Source organism: Mus caroli, unplaced genomic scaffold (assembly GCF_978045245.1).
Source record: "Mus caroli unplaced genomic scaffold, Mus_caroli_1 scaffold_12, whole genome shotgun sequence".
Lineage (NCBI taxonomy): Eukaryota > Metazoa > Chordata > Mammalia > Rodentia > Muridae > Mus > Mus caroli.
The window spans coordinates 381,533-403,941 of record NW_028227267.1 but is presented as its reverse complement, the minus strand read 5'-3'; the positions used below and the strand labels follow the sequence as shown (position 1 = coordinate 403,941).

The 22,409-nt window shown below is 41.3% G+C and overlaps 1 protein-coding gene, 1 non-coding gene and 1 pseudogene across 11 annotated transcripts in view; 2 read left to right on the top strand and 1 right to left on the bottom strand.

The window, feature by feature from the left end:
• Positions 1–22,409, bottom strand: part of Ube2e2 (ubiquitin conjugating enzyme E2 E2) — a 317,715-nt gene that overhangs the window by 237,023 nt on the left and 58,283 nt on the right. The gene's annotated exons all lie outside the window — the stretch shown is intronic.
• LOC115029304 (small nucleolar RNA SNORA17) lies at positions 2,885–3,019 on the top strand. The gene has a single exon (XR_003834878.1). It is a non-coding gene; the product is annotated as a small nucleolar RNA SNORA17 (small nucleolar RNA).
• On the top strand, positions 9,502–20,876 carry LOC110309606 (aurora kinase A pseudogene; annotated as a pseudogene).

Sequence of the window (22,409 nt, the reverse complement as noted above, 5' to 3'; positions counted from 1 at the left end):
CATAGGTCATTTAGTAGTTAGTGTCACATAGCACTGCAGTATCCAGGGACGGGCAACTTTCCTCATGCACAGATCAACCTAAGACACAGGGCCCAGTGGCGATAGGGTTACCGTATGACAGGAAAGGCTGTGACATTGGAGGAACGACCTAAGACAGGAGCCACAGCGGATGGGCATAATTACACAGACCTAGTCCAGCCTCAATTTAATAAAATAAAAAGGGGGAGATGTGGAGAGCCGTGCAGCGAGCAATCGCTGTGGAGAGCCTTGCGCTGCCGCGAGCAATCACCATTATAAGATGGCGCTGGCCTCCGCTGTGACTAACTAGTAAACAAGCCGTGTGCGCAAGTGCGAGAGTGAACTCACTCCTAGTCACTGCCCATTCTCGGGGTGTAATAGTGGTGTGATGGGCGAGCAACGAATCAAGAGCTGTCACGCCACATCAGGTGCTGAAACGTCATGGCTGAGTGCTATATAAGGGACTCTATTTTCTGGGGTCGGGATCTTCCTGAGAAGTAAGCAATAAAGCTTTGCCGCAGAAGATTCCGGTTGTCCTGGGTGTGTTCTTGCCGGCGGGGACAAAAGCTCGGGATAAAGCTCTTGTGACTGAGTACTGGTGACTTGATAAGAGGGAGAAAAACTAAAAGGTACACAGACACATGGGCCTCCTACTACATGGCCTCCCAGCAAGAAGGCCTCATTCCTCCATGTTATATCCCTGACGAGGAGATGCATAAACCTTTTAGGGATGTTTTGCCTTTTGGGATTTTTGTTTATTTGTTTGTTTGTTTTCCTGTTATATCTTGTTTTTGAGACATGATCTCATTATATAGCCCAGGCCTGGGCTTGAACTCATAACCTCCTGCTTTTACCTCCTAAAGGCTATAATTACAGCAGTGTAATTAATAGCTAACTAAACTTATTTTTTGTTTTATCTTTATAATTGAAAATTTTTCATACAGTATGTTCTGATCCTGATTTTCCTCTCCTGTAGGTCCTCCCAGATCCTTCACATCCACCCAACTTTAAAACTTTTCTTTCCTTCTTAAAAAAAACAAACAAACAAGCAAACAAAACAAACAAAAACCAACATACGCACATACACACATGCACACACACACACACACCCAAGAAAACACAAACCACAAGCTAAAATATATATATGACACACATACACACACACACATAAAACCTCTCCCCAAAAACCATAAACCAGTAGCTATAATATTTACACAAAAGACAATATAAAAAGTGCCCAAGCAAAGCAATCTGAGATTAAAGAGTCTTCAAATATACTATTGAGTTCATTTTGTATTGGCCATCTACTGTTGGGCATGGGGACTACCATGGAGTGTGATTCATATGCTCAGTGAGACTCCATTGGAGAAACCTAATTTTCCCATTGTAAGATTTTATAAAAATGACCAGGAACAATAACCAGCTAGAAAGTGATTTAGAGACACTGGATACAGAGAGAATGCAATGCTTAATTTGCTAAAAGGGGTCTTAGGTGACTCTTTGGGTTTATGGTTAATAAACTCAAGAAATTCAGGGACCTGAGGTTTAGCTTAGCTGTGGCTAACATGTTCAAGTGTTCAGCCTCCAGGGCACAGAACAGAGATGAAAACACAGAAGAGCTGCCTGGTGACTTGCAAGCCACACACCACTGTGGTCTCAAGTGACACTGTGACTTCCTCCCCATTCAATGTTCATTCAGAAAAGGAAAGGAGTCCTTCATGTATAAAATAATCCCAACTGGGATTAGGAAGATGGAGGCAGGAAAATAAGGAAATGTGAGGCTTGTCTGGGCAACGCACCAAGCCCTATCTCAGAAACACAAGAGGAAAGAAAAGAGGCCACTATGGAGAGAGATAAAGTGCCAATGGTCCCATGTCACAGAAAAGTCCCATGTAGTAGAAACATTAAGACAGATACCTTCTCCTATTGTGAGGTTTTATTTTATAAGATCACTAGTAAACACAGGTTTTTATAAATAACATAATAATCTAATATTTGATGCTGCATTAAAGTAGCACTTGAAGGCCACTCTAGAATCAGTGGATGAAAAAATGAAATGTGCCCATGTTTTCTCTGTCGCTCAACTCCTAGCTACATTAAAACCATTTGTTTTCTTTCTTTTCTTTTTATCTCTTTTTATGGTACTGGGAATTTATCTCTAGGGCCTAATACATGCTAGATAGATAGATGCTCTACCACTGAGCTATATTCCCAGTCTAATTCATGGGGTTTAAAAAAATTATTTACTTCCCGTGCCTGTGTGTGTGAATGCCTGGTACTGAGGAGGCCAGAAGAAGACATAAGATCCCCTGAAACTGGAGCTATAGGCAGCGGTGAGTTGCATGTGAATGCTGTGAACTGAACCCAGGTCTATAAGAGCACAAGTGCTCCTAACCTTTGAGTCATCCCTGAAGCCCTGATGCTTTTTGGTTTGTAATAAAAGACATTTCTACCTCCAGGAGTCATCCTCTCTCACACTCTGTCTTTCTGTCCTATTAAAAACACCTGCCAGTTGTTACTGTCTTCATATTCATGGCTCCAGTTTTTCTTATCATTCCTTAGTCCTTGGTTTCTCCCTCAGCGTGCTCAATACCATGCCTGAGCTTGCATTCACAGCTGCTGTTCTGACCTTGTAGGCATTCCAACCACAGTTCTGCCAGGCTGAGACTCTGATGTTGTATTCATATTCACATTTTATAGGTCAGTCACAAAGGCATTATAAATAATAACATTTTCATCCATCTTTTCTTTATAAGTTGTCTTCTAACAGTGGTCTCATGTAGGATATTCTCAATGGAAATTATTGAATAGATAAGACAAACATGGAGATGAAGGAAAGCCTTCGTCAGTAAGAACTTAGGGAGTCACTGCTCCTAGTGGTGTGGCTGCTGTGGCTGCTGTGCCTCATGTGTATCAGTAGATAGCAGAGAGCGGAGAGAGGCTATGTCTACTGTCAGTGTCTTGACTCTATGAACATCTGAATGATTAACAGCATAACACTCCCTGAGACAATCATCTGGTGCCAGTACAAGGAGCAAACCGAAGACTAGACGAATCCTGCTTGCGGCCCTGGGCCTATGACAGACCACCCTCGAATGGAGCTATTCAGGTGAGCCCAAGCGAGAAGCAAGCCTGAGAAGACCACCAGATTTATGCCAAGGGGCCCAGATAGGACCAAGCCTGAAATCAGTGTGGCACCATGCAGGTCTGGTAGGGGGCAGACCAAGCCTGAGATGATCCCTGCCTGGTACCATAATGCACAGGCAAAACATAGCACTCCTTAGACAACTCCAGACACTCAGAAACCCTAGGCAAGTAAGTGGTGGAGAAATGGAGAAGAAAGAGAAACAGAAGGACATGAACACAATGAAGAGAGGCAGAACTGAAGGCTCTAGGGTAGCAAGAAACAGCCTAATGTGAATAACCAGTGGTGCCACCTAGGGGTATTGCCTGTGCTGCCGCCTGGGGCCATGTCTGGGTCTGTAGCTCTGCAGCAACAGGGGTTTCTTACCACCAAAGGCTAGACAGATATTCCTGGTCTGGGCTGCTACCCATGGACATATTGATATTTGAGGACTGTGCAGAATTGGTCCCACCACTCACCTGGGCCTTGTGGGAGACCTAACCCTAGAGAGCAGGAGAGCTGGCCCTGCCCCTCATTATTTGCAGCACTGAGCAGCACATAAGAACTGTCTCTGGTATCAGGGGATCAGGCGAGCTGACCTGAGGATGTGAGCTAGAACACTTGACCTTGCCACTTCTCTGCTGTTCAGTGGCATAGCCAAGGCAGAGATGTGCCCCCTACCCCTAACACTATCCCCACCCCTTGCCACCTATGGCAGGCAATAGGCTGTCCAGGTCCCTCAACTACTGCAGCACTTGGTAGAGCTAGACCTGCACCTCGCCTAGCCAGCAGTAGACCTGGCCCTGGATGTGGGGGTTGTGGGCTTGAGTTTGGAAGAGCCAGCCCTGACTCTTGTCTGCTGGGTTTGGCCTCAGCAAGGGAAAAATCCCCTCCCCTCTCTTTTGCCCTCGCCACTGATGGTAGACAGGAGATGGGGTCATGAGAGCTAGAGAGCTGTCCCCGCCCCTCAATTGCTAAAACACTCAGGAGAGCCACCCCTACACCTCACCTGGGCAACACAATAGAACTGACCCTGATGATAAGGGTGCAGGTAAGCCAGCTTCAAGGGTGTGAACATGGGAGAGCAGGCCCTGCAATTTGTCTGCCATGTGGCAGCTTGTGTGGGCGAGTGATGCCCTCTTCTATTCCCCCCCACACACACACACACACATACCCCACACACCCAGGAGAGCCTGTCCTAGGGTCGTGAGAGTGGGAGAGCTGGCCCTGCACCTTGCCTGTGCAGCACAGCAGAGCTGGCCCTGGATGTGGGAGTTGCAGGTGAGCTGGCTCCAAAGGCGTGAGTGAAGGAGAGCCAGCCCTGCCTCTTGTCTGCTGGGCAGCCTTGCAGATGAGGGCGAGACACCCTCATACCTTTTCAATTATGACAATCAGGAGAGCTAGGCCCCGGTCATGAGAGTGAGAGAGCTGGCCATTTCTCTCACTTGCTACAACATTTTGTACAGCAGGCCTTGTATCTCACCTTGGCAGCAGAGTAGAGCTAGTCCTGGTTGTGGGGACTGCTAGTGAGCCACCCTGAGGATGTTAGAACAGGAAAGCCAGCAGGGTGACCAGCTCAGGTACCACTCAGGCCAAGATCCAGGGCTTTGAATGGGCCTACCCTAACATTTACCCCATCAATGAACTGCTGGAAAGCTTGAAGGGGCCGATCCCACAGACCCAAAACTACACCACAAAACAGGGCAACAACAGGACAGCCAAGAGCAGCCCCACTGAAGTTCCAGTATTAATAGAGTAGCAGAAGCCAGAGGCCTTGTACTAGACCAACAAGTCATTGCAATGAACATCTGCCAACAAAGAATTTTAGACAAAAGGGTACACTATGGACACAGTGTAACACATTACAGATTTCACAAGATATTTTGTTAGCGGGTAGGATGCAAGGGTGGAGGGTGGGTATGAATGTAGGTGGAGATGGGGTACACGATGTAAAATTCACAAAGAACCAATAAATACTTTTTAAAAAATAACATAAGCAGTCAACCAAGTAACAGAGATTCCTTGAACTTTTGACTACTGAATTTATACTAGCAGAGAACTAAGAAAGGTGAGATGACCACCAGCCTTTATAGTTTAACTTTGTATACAAACTACTGATTTTCTCAAAATGTTTTCAATTTTATATTTTGAATGTGGAAGAGTGTTTTGATCACTTGGAACTGGAGTTAAAGACAGTCACGTGTGAATGCTGGGAATCTAACCTGGATACTCAGAAAGAGCAACAAGTGCTCTTAATTGATGAACCATCTCTCCAGCCACTATTTTTGCCAAATTTAAAAATGAAAAAGATGAAAAGCAATTCTGATTATAGAGGAATTACTCAGTACGTAGCGAGTATGCATGATTTCACATGAACCACAAGTCCAAAATTAAAAAAGAAAGAAAGAGAAAGAAAGGAAAGGAAAGGAAAGGAAAGGAAAGGAAAGGAAAGGAAAGGAAAAAAGAAAAAGAAAATAGGCAGATGAAACTCAGAACATAAAAGCAGTCTTCTTTAAGCAATGTTAGGGATTGGGAACAGCAACCCAAAGTATAATGCTTTGCTATGATGGGTGCTTTCCCCATCTCCCCATCCCTAGTTCCTTTGCCTCTGAATTGCCAGAAGAGGGTTTCTGTAGGGTTACCCTCTGTAGATAGCAGCCTGATCCTCCAGAAGGTCAAGGAGCAGAACAGACACCATAGCCAGCCCCGACAGAATGGCCCAGCACTTTCATCCCATTGGCTCTCTCTCTATAAGAGATCATTTACCTGATTTTCATATTGCCTATATGCCCCATTTCTTCTCTCCTATGAAGGAAGACTGTAAGCTTCAACTATTTACCTGGCATGTATTTGAGTGTCATGATTTGTCAATTACCATAAGCTTGAAATTAATACATGTGTTTGCCTTCTCGCCTGTCTATGTACTGACAATTTGTTTCAGACTCAATGAATTTCATTAAAGCATCAAGGTTTGAACAGATGTTCCTTTCCCCACTTTACAGACAGAGATGCTTTTGCCACAGGCCTTTGCACAGGGAAACAGACAACACAGAAAAAAGGTCGATGCCTTTTTACTGTCCCCGAGTTACAGAGACAACCAGGAGTGCTCCACTCTGCTGGGAAAGTGCTAACAAGGGGAACATTCCCCAGACAGACTGTAGGCAGCAGTTCTCAACATGGGGATCACTAAACCCTTTGCAAACCTCTATGGCCAAAATTATTTACATTATGATTCATAACAGTATCAAAATTACAGTTGTGAAGCAGCAATGAAAGTAATTTTATAGTTGAGGTCCACCACAGCATGAAGAGATGTATTAAAGGGTCACAGCATTAGGAAGGTTGGGAACTAAAAAGGTGCAGCTTTAGAGTTTGTGTCACAAATGCCATCTCTCCACCCCTTTCATAACTCCCTGACTTATCTGAAAGCTGCATACCTCACAGAAAAGCCAATGAGAGAAAGGACAGTTTCTCCCACAAACCCAATCTATGCATAGAAAGATGCAGGATCATAAAAACACCAAGGCCAGGAGTGAGAAGTGGGTGGCTGAGCTGACCGCTATGTCATTCACAGTACTCAAATAAGCATGTTTCTATTTGTATGTAAGGGAAGTGCCTACTATTTCATTAAAACATGCAGAAAGTGGTATGCTGGAGAAAGGACCTGGGTTCAGTTCCCAGTACACACATAGTGGCTCACAACCATCTAAAACTCCAGTTTCAGGGATCTAACTCCCTCTTCTGACCTCTGTGAGCACCAAGAGCACATATGGTGCACATATGTGGGCAAAGCACCCATATTATAAAATAACAAATAAATCTGAAAAGGAGAAAAGAAGAAAAATAACTTTAAACATACAGGCAGGGTAAGGGTCTGGGATGAACTCAAGTAAGACCAGATGTATTTCTAGCAACCTCTGAGGGGACAAACGGAACCACACAGTAGTATGGAGACGTGAGTCTATGTGGGAGTGAGGAGTAATACACATGCTGGAAGATGAGTTGATAAAGCAAAAAAAAAAAAAAAAAACACCATGAGACTAATAACACTATAACTAGATTTGGCATGCATACTCACAGTCCCAGCACATGAAGGCTGAGGAAAGAGGGTAACAAGTTCAAGGCCAGCGTGTGCCACATAACAAGGCCCTGTCACCACCAACAAATAAAATACACAACCACGTGTATCTTGTTACGAATAGCCTTTTAAAATGAAGATAACTAGAACACTTACCAGCATCCATCCCACCAGACACATGTCTAAAATATACTGTAATCAAGAGTCTCCCCAGGACACATTGCAGTGTCTCTCATGTTGGGTAATGTTTTCCTTTGTCTTTACACTAGACCAGAAACACCTTCAGAGTAAGAACCAGGTCTTCTTTAAAAAAAAAAAAAATATATATATATATATATATATATATATATATATATTTAAATTGACATTTAATAAAACAAAACTAGATAGGGGTCTTCCAAAGGGGAGACCTGGAAATGGGAAACCATTTAAAATGTAAATAAAGAAAATATCCAATAAAAATGGGGGAAGAAACAAAAAATCAAACAAAACAAAACAAAAAAACCAAAACAAAACAAAACAAAAAAAACTAAAAAAAAAAAACAAAACTAAAGCTATATTTCACAGAGACCAGGAGAGAAGAAAGAATACGTGCAGGAAGATTGTGAAGTAAATTTTCTTTATCATTTTTGTATTTTATGAGTTATAACCATAGATTACATTTCTATAAACCATTATATGCATCTTGTCTTTTATCACTGTGTTTTTATCACTGTGTTTTTATATACTTATTTAATAGATACATAGCTATCAATGATTGGACTGACTATGATTTACTTAGCCATTTATTTTTCTTTACTAAAAATTGTTCCCTTACATATATCTATGGTCTTGAATAATGGTTCATATTTTCAATCATTTTACATAAGTTCAGCTCCTGTTTGTCATGTGACTGAATCAGAGTATGAGCAGACCCCTTGATTTCTACAGAAGCATGCTGCCCATGGTCTTGGTTGCAGCTGCACATCTTTAGCTGCAGCAGTAGCTCTAGCAGCTCTGTGCATGGCTTCTTCTTGTATTGTCATGTTTCTTGGGTCCCTAGAAAAGAGACAATTCCAGATTCCCAAAGACTCATTCACTGACATTTCTTCCCACTACCCTTACCCATCTCAGTCATTACTGGTCTTAGAGCCTGTGACCCCTCTCCCATCCCACTGAAAGATCTCCTCTCCAGTTTATGATTTGCCCTGAAGTATTCTGTCCTGCCTTCTTTCAACACATACCTCATGCACCTTATGTACTTCAACTTTACCTAAATTGGTTAATATCACTGGGCAGTGATCCTACACAAGAGAATGACTAATGATTTCAAGCCTGGGTATCCAGTGAGGACCAGGCCAACGAAGGTTACAGAGACTTTTAAAAGTGCTTGGGTTTTTTGGGGGCCAGGGGTGACAACTCAGCTACTAAAGATGGTTGCTGACAAGACCAATGACGTGAGTTCGATTTGCTAATCCCACATAATGTAAGTTGTCCTCTAAATTCCACACGGATGGTATATCATACACTGCATGTTCATGCACATACACATGCATGCCACATGCACACACACACACAATGAATTATTATGAAAACATAACATTTCTAAAACTCACCCTCTGAGTTTGTGTTCTTGTTTTATTCTTTTTTAATAACCATTTTACTTATAAGAGAAGAGCCATTCTGCATCTTTCAACAGTCTACTGCAATATGCTTCACATACGAAGCATTCAGTGAGTACTTAAAGATTCCCTGTTAAAGGATAATATCTAAAAAATCGCATCTAGGCATTATTGGAATCTTATTAGTCTCTTCACAAACTAAACACAAAAGGTAAGAGATACCACTGACAAGACAACCTTCAGATCTGTTTCTCTTCCACTGCTGCCACATAAAGCCTCGCTGTGCAGTGCCTCCTTCAGACGAGGCACCATGTGCTTCAGGGAAGCCTGTTCAGACCAGGATGTGCCTCCAAATTCACAAAGAAAACAGTCAAAAGCTCAGAAAGTCCCTAAAACTTATCAGAAGCTTACCAAAGCTTATATAAGCAGTTAGGACTGCTGTTGAGAGACACTTCCAGACTTACCAAACCATCTAAAAGCGGCAGAAACCAACAATGCTTCCTGGAAGAGACATTCTCCAGCCTGTCAGGCTACCTGCAAACTATGTACTGCCTCTCAGGTTTGCAGCTTCCATAACCCATCACCCATGCTTCAGGGAAGGGGTATAGTAATGATGCAGCTCTCTTAGAGTCATTTCTGCTCCTGTGGGTAACTCCACTAAAACTCACTGGCTCACCACGATGTACTTGGCGGTATGTTACTTTGAGCCATCATCACATTCTTATCTGGGGTAAGTAAACGTTTGTTCATTTTCCCTGGAATGGTGTCACACAGCAAGCACATGGTTTTAAGAAAGGCTGTTTTTGTTGGCAAGCTGCATTTTCACACTGTCACAACGGTCAGCAGTGTGGAAGAAGGGAGGATGTGTGGTACTTGTTTTGCTAAGTCACAGTCCTCAGATCACTGTCACGTGCATTGTGTGTTGTAAAAAACAAACTCAGAGTGTCACTTACACAGCTGTGCAAGTCATACATCCAGCTGCCGCTGCAGTGACAACATGGTAGTGTTTTTGTTAATCACACACTTCACAGTAGGAAAAAATATATTTAATTACAGTTTATAAATTTAAATATCCCAAATATCACCCAAAGAAGAGTAGTTCTATTCTTCCTTTCCAGCCTACTTTTTTTATTAATTTTTAATATTTTTTATTATGTATTTTCCTCAATTACATTTCCAATGCTATCCCAAAAGTCCCCCATACCCTCCCCCCGACTTCCCTACCCACCCATTCCCACTTTTTGGCCCTGGCGTTCCCCTGTATTGGGGCATATAAAGTTTGCACGACCAATGGGCCTCTCTTTCCAGTGATAGCCGACTAGGCCATCTTTTGATACATATGCAGCTAGAGTCAAGAGCTCTGGGGTACTGGTTAGTTCATAATGTTGTTTCACCTATAGGGTTGCAGATCCCTTTAGCTCCAGCCTACTTTTTATGTTGTGTGACTGTGCACATGTGTGCTCATGTGTGCTCATGTGTGTAGGTAGAAGCAGAGGTAACACCGGGTGTCCTCCTCTACTTTTCTCCATCATATACCAGGGGTCTTATTTCTGAGACAAGGCTACTTACTGAATGGGATGGTTGCTATTTCAGCTAGACTGGCTGGATCCTCCTGTCTCTGTCTCCTAACATGGAATTAGAAGTCACCATGCCCAGCTTTTATGTGGTTACTAGATCTAAACTCAGGTCCTTACTTTTATGTGGCAAATGTTCTTACCTACTGAGCCATCTTTTTAGGTCCACTTATAATTTCTTGTTTCAAGGAAATGGTTAGAAAAAAAAAGAAAAGAAAAAGGAAGGAAGAATACAACACCAAAAAACCAAACAAACAAACAAACAAAAAGCACCAATGAAAACAAAACATAATATATGTGCTCCCTAGGCAGCAACACGTATGCAGAATACTTGTTAATCTAACCTACATCTCAGGGCCACAAAAACACTGTTAAGATGGCAGCTGGATGGAGTTTAATCTTGAAGAGGTTTGGGGCATGGAGCCATGGTTGAATGGGCATCCTTTCTCTGAAAGGCTCGGCCAAAGACATCCAGATTTCAGATTTGAGAATATTTTAATATCCATAGTGGATCATTAGGGGGTGAACACAAGATTCATTTACATGCTTTATGTGCCATTTGCAAACAGTTGAAGGATGCTTCCTACAGTGTCTTTGGGGTAGCTGTATCCTAAGGCATTGGTTGCAGGAAAAGCCGCTATGGGTTCTCTACAAATGGCTCTGGATTTTGAAGCACTTCACATTTTCAGTTTTAAGATCAGTCACAGTAAGTTTGTCTTGCCTACTTTAAATAGATGAATAAGTCAAATAATTGCAGTAACTCTGCCATACATTTTGGGAGAGTTACAGCTCCTAATTAACACACAAACGTATTAGAGAGATGGTTAGGATTATGTATTCTATTCTGTTTACCTTTGGAACTGAAGAAGACAATTTAAGACTTTTTTCCCCATATATTGAATTTTATTATGGTTGAAACATGTTGACTGTAAATATAATTTAGTAATGAATCACTACTCACAGGGCTGGAGTTAAGAGCCCAGCACCCTCATACCAAGCCAGGTGTCCTATAAGCACCTGCACCTGCAGCTCTGCAGACTAACATCCTTTGTGATCTCTGTGCATACAGAGGCACTCATGCCCATGTACACATAAACATACAGAGTAGCACACACATAAAAATAGATAGATAGATAGATAGATAGATAGATAGATAGATAGATAGATAGATGATGGATAGATAAAAGCAAGTCTTTTTAAAAGGAGATGACCCAGTACCCTGAGATCTCTCATATAGTGAGCCACCGACCAGGTAGCATACACTAGCTAGTACAAGGCCCCGACACATATACAGTAGAGAATTGCCTAGTCTGGCCTCAGTGAGAAAAGATGTACCTAACCCTGGAGAGAATTGAGGCCCCAGGGAGTGCAGGGGGGAGGGGGGTTTGGTGGAGATTGGAGAGTCAGGGGAGCATCCCCTTGAAGACAGTGGGGAGGAGGAATGGGATGAGGACCTGTCAGAGGGCAGACTGGGAGAGGGATAATGGCTAGACTGTTAAAAAAAAAAAAAAAGACTGAAGATAAAAATTTAAAAAAAAATAATAATAGCTTCCAATTTCTGTCTGTTCCTGGAGCTGAACCTGGGTCACAGCACTGCATACCCAAATACCTCCAGGAGAGAGCTAGTCTTCCAGGGGTGTGGACACACCTGTAAGCACAGGTAAGACCAACACTTCTGCTCAAAGGGACCTGCCCTGAACCCTCAGGTCACAGGAACCGAGCAGCAGCATGGAACAGGATACTTCTGGTTTCCATCTGCACCTGGAGCTGATCCTGTGCCACAGCACTACATACCCAAGTACCATCAGAAAGAGCTGGTCTCCCAGGAGTACTGTCTCATCTGTGAGCACAGGTAAGACTACCACTTCTGCTCAAAATCCTGGCACAAGAGGGACCTGCCCTGAGCCATCAGGACAAAGGAACCAAGGAACAGCCAGGGACAGGATCCTTCCTGTTTCACTCTGCACCCTGGAGATGACCCTGTGCCACAGCTGTCCATACCCAAATTCCTCCTGAAGAGAACTAGTCTCTCAGGAGTTCTGACACATAAGCTTGTGGGAGGAACAAGCCGCAGTCAGAGAGAGCAAGACCAGCTAACACCAGAGATAACCAGATGGTAAGAAGCAAGGGCAAGAACATAACCAAAAACAAAAACAAACAAACAAACAAAAAACCAAGGCTACTTGGCATCATCAAGACCCAGTTCTCCCATCAATACCCCAACACATTGGAAAAGCAAGACACTGATTTAAAAATCACATCTCACGATGATGATAGAGGTCGTTAAGGACGTGAATAATTGCCTATATTCTCCTGTGTTTCTTTAAATACAGAGGAACACAGGTAAACAACTTGAAGTCCTTAAAGAGGAAACACAAAAATCCCTTACAGAATTGCAGGAAAACACAACCAAACAGGTGAAGGAATTGAACAAATCCATCCAGCATCTAAAAATGGAAGTAGAAACAATAAATAAATCACAAAGGGAGACAACACTAGAGACAGAAAACCTAGGAAAGAGATCAGGAGTCAAAGATGCAAGCATCACCAACAGAATACAAGAGAGAATCTCAGGTGCAGAAGATACCATAGAAAACATTGACACAATAATCAAAGAAATGAAAAATGCAAAAAGCTCCTAACCCAAAACATCCAGGAAATCTAGAACACAATGACAAGATCAAACCTAAGGAAAATAGGCATAGATGAGAGTGAAGATTCCCAAATTAAAGGGCCAGTAAATATCTTCAACAGAATTATAGAAGAAAACTTCTCTAACCTAAAGAAAGAGAGGCACATGAACATACAAGAAGCCTATAGAACTCCAAATAAATTGGGCCAGAAAAGAAATTCCTCCTGTCACATAATAATCAAAACACAAAATGCACAAAACAAAGAAAGAATATTAAAAGCAGTAAGGGAAAAAGGTCAAGTAACATATAAAGGCAGACCTATTAGAATTACACCAGACTTCTCACCAGAGACTATGAAAGCTAGAAGATCAAGGCAGATATCATACAGACCCTAAGAGAACACAAATGCCAGCCGAGACTACTATACCTAGCAAAACTCTTAATTACCATAGATGGAGAAACCAAGATATTCCACGAATTTACACAATACCTTTCCACAAATCCAGCCCTACAAAGGATAATAGATGGAAAACGCCAATACAAGGAGGGTAACCACATCCTAGAAAAAAGCAAAAAAGTAATCTTCTTTCAACAAACCCAAAAGAAAATAACCACACAAACATAAAAACAACATCAAAAATAACAGGAAGCCACAATCACTTTTCCTTAATATCTCTTAACATCAATGAACTCAATACCCCAATAAAAAGACATAGTCTAACAGACTGAATATGTAAACAGGACTCAACATTTTGCTGCATACAGGAAATGCACTTCAGTGTCAAAGAAAGACACTACCTCAGAGAAAAAGGCTGGAAAACAATTTTCTACGCAAATAGTCCCAAGAAACAAGCTGGAATAGCCGTTCTAATATCAAATAAAATTGGATTTCAACCAAAAGTTATCAAAAAGGATAAGGAATGACACTTCATACTCATCAAAGGAAAAATCTACCAGGAAAAACTCTCAATTCTGAACATGTATGCTCCAAATACAAGGGTACTCACATTCATAAAAGAAACTTTACTAAAGCTCAAAGCCGACATTGCACCTCACACAATAATAGTGGAAGACTTCAACACCACACTCTCAGCAATGAACAGATCCTAAAAACACAAATTAAATAGAGACACAATGAAACTAACAGAAGTTATTGACCAAATGGATTTAACAGATATCTATAGGACATTTCATTCTACATCAAAAGAATATACCTTCTTCTCAGCACCTCTTGGTACCTTCTCCAAATTTAACCATGTAATTGGTCACAAAATAGGCCTCATTAGACACAAGAAGACTGAAATAATTCCATGCATCCTATTATAAGGATGCACCACAGACTAAGGCTGGTCTTCAATAACAACAAAAACAACAGAAAGCCCACATACACAAGGAAGCTGAACAATGTTCTATTCAGTGATACCTTGGTCAAGGAAGAAATAGAGAAATTAAAGACTTCTTAGAATTTAATGAAAATGAAGGTACAAAATACCCAAACTTATGAGACACAATGAAAGCATTCCTAAGAGAAAACTCATAGCTCTGAGTGCCTCCAAGAAGAAACTGGAGAGAACATACTCTAGCAGCCTGACAGCACACCTGAAAGCTCTAGAACAAAAAGAAGCAAATACACCCAAGAGGAGTAGACAGCAGGAAATAATCAAACTGGGGGCTGAAATCAACCAAGTAGAAACAAAAAGAACTATACAAAGAATCATCAAAACCAGGAGCTGGTTCTTTGAGAAAATCAACAAGATAGATAAACCTTTAGCCAGACTAACCAGAGGGCAGAGAGACAGTATCCAAATTAACAAATCAGAAATGAAAAGGGAGATTTAACAACAGAAACTGAGGAAATTTAAAAAAAAAAAAAAACAGATTCTACTTACTACTAAAGCCTATATTCAACAAAACTGTACAATCTGGTTGAAATGAACAATTTTCTAGACAGATACCACGTGCCAAAGTTAAACAGAATCAGATAAAACATCTAAACAGTCCCATAACCCCTAAAGAAATAGAAGCACTCATTAATAGTCTCCCAACCAAAAAGAGCCACAGGACCCATGGTTTAGTGCAGAGTTCTATCAGACCTGCAAAGAAGACCTGATTCCAACTCTCCTCAAACTATTCCACAAAACAGAAGGAACACTAACCAACTTGTTCTATGAAGCCACAGTTACTCTTCATATTCTCCCTTGGAGATGGAAAGGTTTCTGTCTAATCAAGAACATTTCACAATTTCCTTTCATAGAGTACTTCATAAGAGATTTTTTTCCTACTTCTATCATGTTTAATGTTCCAAATAGATTTTACAAACTGGTTGAGTGCATATTACTTTTAGCTTCAGAAGATATTATGTGTATTTAAGAGGCATTTAACTATTATAAATTATCTTGGTGACTTAAAAATGTCAATACTGAATTGCACATTTTAAAATAAATTTTATTAAACTAATAAAAAATAAAATAATAAATAATAAGTAAATAAATGTAGTTGTTCCATACTTGGCATGAAAATACCAGCAATCCAATAATTGTTTTGATACCTAGTGTTTTCAAGACTAGGTATCTTTAACATTACAGGTGCTGCCTTATAGCTCCTGGATAAATTGACAGGTGAGATGGTATGAATGTAAGGGTTTGATTGACACCCTGCCTACTGTCAGAGGTTATCAGAGGCTTATAGTCAGGCCACTAAAAGCCCCACCTCCTAGAGAGTGGTTCTCAGGGGTCTTGTGGGGGGATCTCCTGCAGAAGTCACTGAAAATCTGGGGAAAGCTAAGGATACTCTGCCTATCAAGTGCACACTGCTTTCAAACAATTTTACTATTAAAACTTCAGTAGCCCTCAGGAGTTTCCTGAGTAGATCTACAGAGGATGCATCAAAGCTTCTGCTGCAGAGACTTGGAGAAGAAACTCCCCTATTCAAATGCATAGGCTAGTAAAGTTATTATAATTAAAAGGAAACAGAACTCCCAGCTTCGTGGAAGCCAAAGCAAATAGAAAACACTAGTTACATAATTCCCAGTGGTAGACAGAGGAAGTATACCAAATCACAAGGTGGGAAGGATGCCTTCTAAAACTAAGTTCTCAGAGCTCGTCCTGTGAATTCTGATGGTGGAATCTAAACAATAAGAGATGACATGCTAGAAAAGGCAGGGACATTTTTATTATAAAATATTTTTATGGATAAAATAAATACCTGCATGTCATAACAGAGGGCCACAGATCCTATGGAGCACACACAAGATCCACCAAAGGGACCAAATCAACCTCTCAGGCCCACCTCACATCAATATCCTGCCTTACAACTACATACAAACAACTGAGGACCCAGACAGACAGTCTCTCTTTCCAGGGGTGACTCTTTTGGTACCTGCCATTCTCTCTACCCATGATAACTCCCTTAACACCTTCAATGACAAAATAGTATCATTCCAAACCCACCAAGCCTATCCCAGCCCTTCCCTGAGGCTCAGATTCTTACTGTTCAAAGCTGCACATGGGGAAGACTTGAACACATCCTTTACAGGCATCCAATTTGAAATATAAAATATAGGAATAAATGGTTTTCTGGTAATCTACTTTGTATAAAATTAGAAATAAATTATTGTATTACTCTCCAAAAATCACTAATAAAATGACTTCTGTACAAAAATCAAAAAGCTTTTTCTGGAGGTAGACTTCAACTGAGAATCTTCAAAGCAACCATTTTCAGTTACCTGGACTGGAATTTGAACCCTCCACATATTCAGAAGTTATATAGACGAAAATCAGGCTACAAAACCAGAGCTGCGTCCTGGACAGCTAAGTCCAAGACATGGATCATCTGCCTAACACTGGTTAGTTTCTATTTGCAACCGTTCCTCTCCCAGGTTGCTGAAAACCGAGTGAGTTGATCTACATAGTGCTTTTAGAACAGCATCCACTGCCAGGTACATGGATGGCACACATGGGAAGGACAACATGGGAAGGACAACATGGGAAGGCATATGGCTATCAGGCTCACATGTGTATGCTCTGTTATTCTGCAGTGTAATTTATCACAGTCTACCATATAGCCAGTGTGCACTCCTCAAAGAGTAGGCTAGTGTTCTGTTTCAAATGAAAAGCCATTAACAATAAGGGTAATTTTAAAAAAAAATCAGTCAATGTAGACATTTATCTGGGTCGCCAGAATCTCTCTTCAGCTAATTTACATTTCTCTTCAATCTATCCTTTACTTATCTCTTGTTCTCAATAACCAAAACTTTAAAACTAAGAAATAGGACATTTTTAGAGATAACTATTTGATTAGAACTATGCATACGTTACCAGATATTTAATATTTTTTTAGTTCATCTTGAATTCACGTAACATTATCTTTCTCCAGAATTTACTTCTAAAGTCATGCTAGCAACAACAACTGCACAGTCATATCCCTTTGGTCCCTTAGGCTACAGAGAATGTTTCTGCCATAAGACCCAACAATGTGTTTGAGTTCTGCCAGATGTCTGTCTCTTCGGCTCAGAACACTTTGGGGAGGTTACATTCACATTCAGAGAAGGGAGCTGCTCACACCATGAAGCATAGTCTGGAAAGGAGAGGTATGCCATCCAGCATGCCAGAACATATATTCACCCATCAGCATGAAGAGGCTGAGTGGAGCTCACCTGCACTCTATATATCCTTAGCTATGTGTTTTCCTATTGCAAAGAGGCAATTTTTGGAGATTACAGAAGATGAAACTCACAAGAGGTAACATTTCCCTTAAAAAATCCTACTGAGTCTGGTGCCATGCAACAGTGATACTGCATACAGTTATTTCTCTAATGTGGTAAATTATATTTATAAATGCACATATGTGTGTGGGAGGCAAAGGACAAATAGTATCATTCCTCAAAGGCCACCTGCTGTTTTTGAGGTAGGTTCTCTCTTTGGCCTGCAACTCTCCAAGGCTAGGCTGGTTAGTCTGCATCCCCAGTGTTGGGGCTGCAAATGAACATCACCATACCTGGCTGTTCTAATGGCTTCTGGGAATTGAACTCCGGCCTATCTCCTCAGCTGATAATGTGCCAGATTCTTTTAAGAGGTCTGCACAGTAAGTCCTAGGAGGTGCTTGTGTTGTGTGTGTTCTAAAAGTTTGTTATCTTACCATGTCAGCAGAACTCAAATTTCATCTAATCCCTTAACCCTTTCTTCAGTTCAGAATGATAGAGGGAAAGAGTAGTCTTCAAAAAGAGCCAAAGGAAGCACTCACCCATCTACTCAGGAAGAGAGGGAGCCTTGAGATTCTCCAAGCTGCCTAATGAGCATCCTAGCATCCCACCCCAGAGTGGTCTGTATTCATGTCTTCTAACTGACCCATCTGTAGAAAACTGAGGTTAGGATCTGCTCGGCCAGTAACTGCTTTTCTGGGAGAAAAAAACAAAACAAAACAAAACAAAACAAAACAAAAAACAAAACTGTAGTCAGCTACAGAAATATAGCAATGTGGCCTGTGATTCTGCAACAGTGGAAAAGGAAGAACACGTTTAAAGACCTGTGGTGGAGATAAAATGTACCTGTGTGGCATCTGCAACAGCTCTCAACTGCATTTTGTCAGTCACAGTATTCACATGGCAGCTCACCATGGGGTCAAGCTCTGGGACATTAGCAACATGGACTTTAGAGCTGCTATTTGAATATAAACTAGTCACATATGAATCTGCAAATGACTTTACACAAGATACTCTCTTTAATAAAAAGAGAAAGGGAGAAAATGTCTGAATTCTTTTATTTATTTATTTTTTAAAGATTTATTTATTTATTATATGTAAGTACACTGTAGCTGTCCTCAGATACTCCAGAAGAGGGCATCAGATTTCGTTATGGATGGTTGTGAGCCACCATATGGTTGCTGGGATTTTTGAACTTGGGACCTTCGGAAGAGCAGTCTGTGCTCTTAACCACTGAGCCATCTCTCCAGCCCCTGAATTCTTTTATAAACTAATATCTTGTGAAGGTGCACTGGAAAGACTCCAAATTCACTCAATGTTGGAGAAAAAGCAAAAAAAAAAAAAAAAGCAAATAAACAAACAAAAACATTTTTACGATACTGTGAGAGAAGTCTTCTCCTTTAGTCTAAAATAATTCTTTTTTTTAATGGTGTACTCAGAGACATAGTATAAAGCCATAATGTTTTTATGTAAATATCAATAATAAAAAACAAGGCAACAAGGAATCAGATCAATAATATAAAACTAGTTTTTTGTAATGTTTCAGCAATAAATTCTCTTCTTGTTCTCAGGAAACTAGCTTTTTGAGGCAGTATTAAGGATAATTTAAAATCTACAATCTCCACTTCCTTAGTAGGCAGTGATTCTGTGCCTAACAGCAGTCCCAGTGGTCTGCAATCAGAACGTTTCCGGGCCACTGTGCTTCATATGTAACTGATAATCTCCAGGAACTCTGTGCTCACTCATAACTACCGTCTTCCAACAGCTTCTGGGACCTACTTAAAGCTTCATGTGATCCCTCTTTTTACTTATCTTTGATCATCTATTTAGTCATGAGTGTCTGCGGTTGGGGGTAAGACTTTGTGGGAGGAAGAAAGAAGTCCAAGCAAACATTCCAGACCACTCCTGAGGCTTTTCCCCTTTCATTTTAAAAAGATCAAAATGGACAAAACCCAGTGCTTGGAGGCAGGCGTCAGTCAGAAGCAGGACCCCTGCTGTGGGTGACAAGGACAGATATAAAGAAAACTGTGCTTCCAGGCCTGTTAGGACCATAGTTTCCTTCACTCTGAAAGGAATCTTGGTGACAGAGCAGATTCCTTCTCTTGGCTAAGCAGTGGCCAGGCCCAGTGGGTCCTGTGTCCTTCGAATCCCTCTCAGTATATCCCTCCACAGGCACAGAAACTTGTCTCAGGTCAGAAGCCAGTGCTAAAGCAGTTGCCAACTGCCAGCCTGTCTTCCCATCTCAATAACCTCCAGAAGAATGAATAGTCACAGCCCACAGTCTCTGGAAATAATTCTGAAAAGGAACAGGCAACAAAGGAGAAAACTGAAGACAAAAAAAAAAAAAAAAAAAAAGTGGTTGTAGGAAGATTTTGACAATGGCCACTCACTAGGTAAAGGAAAGTTTGAAAATGTCTATTTAGCAAGGGAGAATCAAAGCAAGTTTATACTGGCCCTGAAGGCGCTATTTAAAACAAGGCTGGAGAAGGCAAGGCTGGACCATCAGCTGTGAAGAGAAGTGGAGATACAGTCCCACCTGCAGCACCCTAACATTCTCATGCTGTATAGATATTTCCACAATGCCACCAAAGGTTATCCAATTCTATAATACATGCCCCTTGAACAGTCTACAGAGAGCTTCAAAAACTCTGCAGGTTTGATGAGCAGAGAACAGCTACTTACAGCACCCAGGAGGCAAACACTCTCTCACTGTTGTCATCCAGAGACATTAAGCTGTAGAACCTGCTTCTTGAGCTAAACAGAGCTGAAGATTGCAGACTCTGGGTGCACTCTTACAAGAGAACCATGCTGCATGGCACCCTGAACTGCATGCTCCCTGGTGATGATTGAGGACTGGATGGACAATAAGGTGTACCTCTGGAGTGTTCTCTACCATGAGTTCCTATTGAGGATGCCTCTTTTTGAGGCACATATGCACCAGAAGACAGAAGGATATCACCTGTTAAATTCATATTCCTTAACTTTGTAGCAGAGGAAGCCAGGGACCTCATTTCAAGACTGTTAAAAAACACAACTCTAGTCAAAGGTTAGCATTAGCAAAAGTCCTTGAATAACCCTGGATCACAGCTAATTCCTCCAAATCTCCAACTGTTCACAAAAACAAAGTGCCAACCAGCAAATCATTTTAAGGGAATCCTGAGCCATTGGCACTGTGCAACTGTGAAAAACTCCCCACTGAGACCACCCAGACTATCATCACTGCCCCCAGGGTGCCTTGCTAAACAGATAATACTAGTCCTTGCATCCAGGAAGCCCGACCTGAGCACCTGTGGCTCTGCACAACCCCCAAGAACCATGCTGCTCTTCCTGATTTAGTAATCTGGAGAGAAGGTTCCAATGCAGCTGTCCCCATAGCCTATGCCTCAAGGTGTCCTTGTAAGGGTCTCAATGCAGGAAAGTTACCACCCTGTCTGACACCCTAGTGAGCACCTGTGTTATAGCCCTTAAGTGCCTGAGAGTGTGTGTGGCTTACTGGGTCACCAGGCTTGGGAAATCTGTTGAAATGAGTATGTATCTTCTTTTAAATGCTAAAATAAAGATTTGTGCAGACTTCCTTTTACTTAAGGGGCATCCTCTTCAGGGCCCACTTGTTTTCAGCCTTCTAAAGCCTGTGTGGGATCTGATCTCAACCACTGTAATGGGGCCTGTGCTCCACCTCTCAATTGGGACCTGACTCTGGTGTTTCTGGATGCTAAAGGCTGTTTCTTATGTTGGAGTCCTGTCATGTGAACAAACTTGTTAAATATAAAATATATGTATAACATCTTTTTTTTAAAGGACAAAACCAATTATTTGGCAGAACTAATGATAACCGTTGGGAGATATAAATGTGTTCTTTAAAACTGTAAAATGCTTTTCTAACGTAATCTATCATTAATAGGTTGCTTGGCTATCCTGGTGACATCAATTGTTTATGTGATTATTTTGAGTATCAGAAGTTCCCTACTATCTGAACTGCTACAACAGAGACCTAAGAAAAATCTGTAACATCTTTATGATGCTCAGTGTGGTCTTTAATTAAGAACGTCAATGCCCTGTGCCAGTTCTGTTAACCCTAAAGGAATTATAAACTTTGCTGACTTCTAAACAGTAACTTAACAAGAAGATTTCAAGTTAGGGTCTCAATTTTGCTTTCATGACATTCACCAATAGAAGTTCTCTAAAATTAAGTCTCTCAGATATAAAACGTGGCAGATAAGGAAGTCACAGAGTTTGAATAAAGGAGAAGGCACCATTCAACATGTAAGGAGATTTTAATATCCCTTCTTATTTTTTCCTAAGCTGTGCCTAAACTGTGGATCAGCGGTACACTTGCTTTACCAGACAAGAATTCTGTAGGGCTTAAGGTTTTATTAGTTTACTATATCCTCACGTGTTTTATGTAAAGAGAACTGAAATTTCAGTATCTTTCAAACAGTCAGTCCCTCAACTTCCTGAATAACTTCACAAAACCATACTGAGAAGATCAGATCAAATACCCCAAAGTGACCCAACTTCTAAGTGTACTAACATGCAAAGAAAAGAAGGAGTTTCTCTTAGTGAAATCAGGACCTACAGGACATGTACAATGCACACAAGGCTGAACATGGACCTGAAGCAAGTTTCTACACCTTTGCTAAGTTCATCACTGCACTGCAGCATTCTGCCTTGGGCAGAATCAG